Here is a 4,308-nt window from a genome sequence, read left to right on the forward strand (position 1 = left end):
TGTTATAATTCCTTCTGAGGATTACCATTCATTGACTGCGAAATAAATACCAACATTGTGCCACCGTAAAGACCTATTCAGCTGGTAGACACTTCCAAATAAAACAGTCATTACACCCTAACTTAGGTCAATATGCTTGTTTGGTGGCTTCATGTAACACAGAAGCTTCACCAGCGGATCTCTCATACTGATCACAGGAGACTTAATTAAAACGAGTACATCTCTGAAGACGTTTTCACTGAATTCAATTTTGGTTCCTTCACGCTGTCCACAGAATCTTCCACTACCACCAGAGAGTGTTTGGAGAATGTACCTAGTGCCAATGTCCGTCGGTCCAGCTTGTTTGTTTGTCTAACTGCAGATGTCGACTAAGCTCGGCTCGTAGTGAATTCCTACTGTGACGTGACCAGCATATCTTATGACCAGTTCGTTTTCCGAAAAAAATAAAATAAAATAAAACAAAACAAAGAAAAACATCTCGCACTTGTGATATGTATTGTCCTAACATGACTCGATTCAGGCAATTTTGCGAGTTTCATAATTGATAGTGATTCTAAAAGATCGGGTTAGTTTTAGCTTTTGTAGACACAGTAATATGGGAAACTATAATGTTATAACACATTTGTAAATGTACACTTTAAACCCAATATCAGAGAAATAATATCAAAAGTACATGAGCTCCGTATATTTCGACTACTATCTGTAGTCCTTTTCAGATAGTCGAAATATACGGATCTCCTGTACTTCTGATAGTATTTCTCCGATATCGGGTTTAAAGTTTACAAACAGTAATATGAAGTCGCCACAGATAAATGCAACTCCCCCAAGCCTTAAGATCTATCCTGTTTCCTCTTTACCTACCCCCACCTTTAGTCCATGCAAATGTGCGCGTGTATTAACATGAAGGCTATGCACGCCCTCAGCATTTCAGGCATTTTTCTGTCTCTGTACTTATGCATCCCGAGGGTTACCTCGACTTGCTTTAGTCTTCCAACGCCCGTTTCCACCTAAAGCATGACCTCTTCATTATTTGGGCCAGGGTCCCAATCCCCCTCAAACAGAAGTGGACTGGTTCGTGTCCCCTACTCTGGGCGTGAAATCACGGATGAGCACACATCTTCTGACCCTACAATTTACGTCTAGATACCTTCCTAAGGCTTCCATTCAAACCCAAAGATACATTATATTGAGCATTCTGTGTGACTAAGCCTTCCTTTCTACAAACCTCCCCCTGCATTACTTCCCATATTCCCTCCCGATCCGTAATAATACTCCGTAAGCCTCTTTCGCTTTTAAGCCTTCTGGAGTTGCATTTTGTTTGCCTTTCTCAAACAAGCCTGTGGCCCCTTCCTCTTCTTGGCTTGCATCCACTCCTCGCCGGAAACAAATTTCTCTACAGCCAGGGGAGGAATCAGCTGCATGTGGACAAAGAATACCAAATGAGCCTTGGCAGTGTTTGTCAAACAAACTTTGTTTGTAGGGATCTAAATCTTGGACGAATGGAAATATTAAGCCTGTCCTTAATATCCATGTGCAAAGTTTCCTAAAACTAATAACTCTGACCTGTGTCTTCTTTTCCAGCTGGTTTGCACATCTCTGTGTGTCCCTTAATCACTGCAAACTGGCGAGGATTTTATTAAAAAAAGAAGAAAAAAAAAGGTGTGGAAAAACGAGCGAGATTTAAACCATGGCTGCTTTATGCTTTTCGTCTAGAATTGAGCAGCAATTCAGATACGTTTTCTTTTTTCTTAAATATCTTTTTTTTCTGAATGAAGTGGATGACATAAAAGACGACGTAAAATAATGTATTTTGCATCCGTGAGGACAAAAGGAAAGGTCAAAGATTACGACTGTGACGCTTCACTTGGAAATGTTAGAGCCTGAATTGCAAATGTTATTTGTTTATCATTTTACTTGTGAAACAATAGCAATCATGTTTTGATGACATGTTATTAACTTTCCATGTGCCTAGTTGTCTTTTTTCCAGTAATATATAACATAATATTCGAAAAAAACAGTGTGAGTGTCTTTGTCGTTCCAATGTCCAAAAGGTGTCAGGATAACAGAGAATGTTATGTGTTCATCACGTTATTCTATATTTATGTGATTGACGAATGTAAAAGACATCCTGATCAACTTCCTCACTCTTGGGAAAGGATAATAATTTTAATTTTATTCTTGTCTGCCGCCATGCAATTTGATTCATCTCTGTAGAACCTCCATGAGAATAGATTTGTTAAAGTCTATCTTTATAATTTTTGCTACGAAGTTTTTTTTTTCAGTAATCTCACCTCCATGCCAACTGGTTTCTGGTGAGATATTTCTCTGGTGTCACCTTATTCATTATATTCGGTGAAGCCCTATATATATAGGGTTCCCAATGGTCCACGCCGTCATTATGACGGTACCCCATATTTCTATGAGGAATTTCCCTGTTCGCCATCAGGGACGTGCCAGTTAACAGTGGCTTCTGCGACTGTGTGTGTGAGCTGCTCTTTGTCTCACCTTTCTTACAAAACCTGCTCGATATGGGTGACCCTTCAGAAATTTTCTTTCTATTGACGTAGCTTTTGCAATCATTAAGATTCTCAAATCTATCCACCACGTCAAGGTGTCAACTTTACGGTATTTTCCCCTCAATCCTGGTTGCGGTCAGCCCATTTCAATCAACTCTGTGTCAACTCTGTGGTGCCCAAGTACTAAGAAGCGACAGAGTTACAGGTACTTACATACAATACAGTACTTTTTGCATACACTGTGATGTTTCTGGAAAAATGTGAACTACAACTACTTTTAGTTAATTAGACAAATCACACACACATAAACATACACGTGCACGCGCGCACACAGACACACACACACACACACACACACACACACACACACACACACACACACACACACACACACACACACACACACACAGACACACACACACACACACACACACACACACACACACACACACACACACACACACACACACACACACACACACACACACACACACACACACACACACACACACACACACACACACACACACACACACACAGACACACATACACACACACACACACACACACACACACACACACACATACACACACACATACACACACACACACACACACACACACACACACACACACACACACACACACACACACACACACACACACACACACACATACACACATATATATATATATGTATATACATAAATATATAAATATATATATATATATATATATATATACACATATATATATGTGTGTATATATATATATATGTATATATACATATATATATGTATATGTATATATACATATACATATATATACATATATATATATATATAGATATATATATATACATGTGAGTGTGTGGGTGGGTGTGGGTGTGGGTGTGGGTGTGGGTGTGTGCGTGTGTGTATATGTAAAATAAAATAACAAAAAAAAATGGTGTATATAAGACGCGATTCGCAAGAATACAGTACCGCCCCTCTACAAATATCTTGGTTGTGCTACATAACCCTTAAAAAAGTGGCTGGATAGAAATGAATAAATGAATAGATCCATAAACCAGAATGAACGATATCGCATGAAATTTCCAGTCAGGTTTTAAGGGCCACGTTCAATGTCTCCGGTGGCCACATGTGGCCTGGCCCAACCGCCAGGTGGGCAACTCAGCCTTTGAGATGCGTCAGCCTCGAGGCCACAACTACCTCTGAGCTTAACAGAATTGCTGGCTTTACCCAGAAGGAAAGTCTTTAAATGTTTTAGTTAAGATACACAACCTTTAAAGGTGTAATTGCGAAATGATAGTACGACGGTCGGTAAAGTCTCGATTGAAAAGTCTTAAAAAAAAAGACAACTGAATGGAAGTTAAGGTCACATCACACGTAAGTATTTATAAAAGTGCAGTGTATGATATATATTAAGGGCTCTGTCCTAGTATAGTTATGTGACATATTCTCTCTTTCTTTGTAATTATCATATATATATATATATATATATATATATATATATATATATATATGTGTGTGTGTGTGTGTGTGTGTGTGTGTGTGTGTGTGTGTGTGTGTGTGTGTGTGTGTGTGTGTGTGTGTGTGTACGTAAGTAACCATTAGAAAAAGTAAACTAACGAAGCAGAATGCTTTCGTATAATTACATCAGCGTATCAGCACTGAAAATGTAATTATACGAAAGCGCTGTGCTTCTTTAGTTTGCTTTTCCTAGTGGTTACTTACGCATTTGTGAACACACGTTCCTAATGTTTTTATTGTATATATATATATATATATAT

General features: G+C 38.6%; 1 pseudogene; it reads left to right on the forward strand.

The window, feature by feature from the left end:
• The window catches only part of LOC143030066 (uncharacterized), a 13,750-nt pseudogene extending 10,017 nt beyond the window's left edge, over positions 1-3,733 (forward strand).
• The last annotated feature ends 575 nt before the right edge of the window (positions 3,734-4,308 follow it).

This window comes from Oratosquilla oratoria, chromosome 11 (genome assembly GCF_046742065.1).
Source record: "Oratosquilla oratoria isolate Oo_2021 chromosome 11, ASM4674206v1, whole genome shotgun sequence".
NCBI classification, from domain to species: Eukaryota; Metazoa; Arthropoda; class Malacostraca; order Stomatopoda; family Squillidae; genus Oratosquilla; species Oratosquilla oratoria.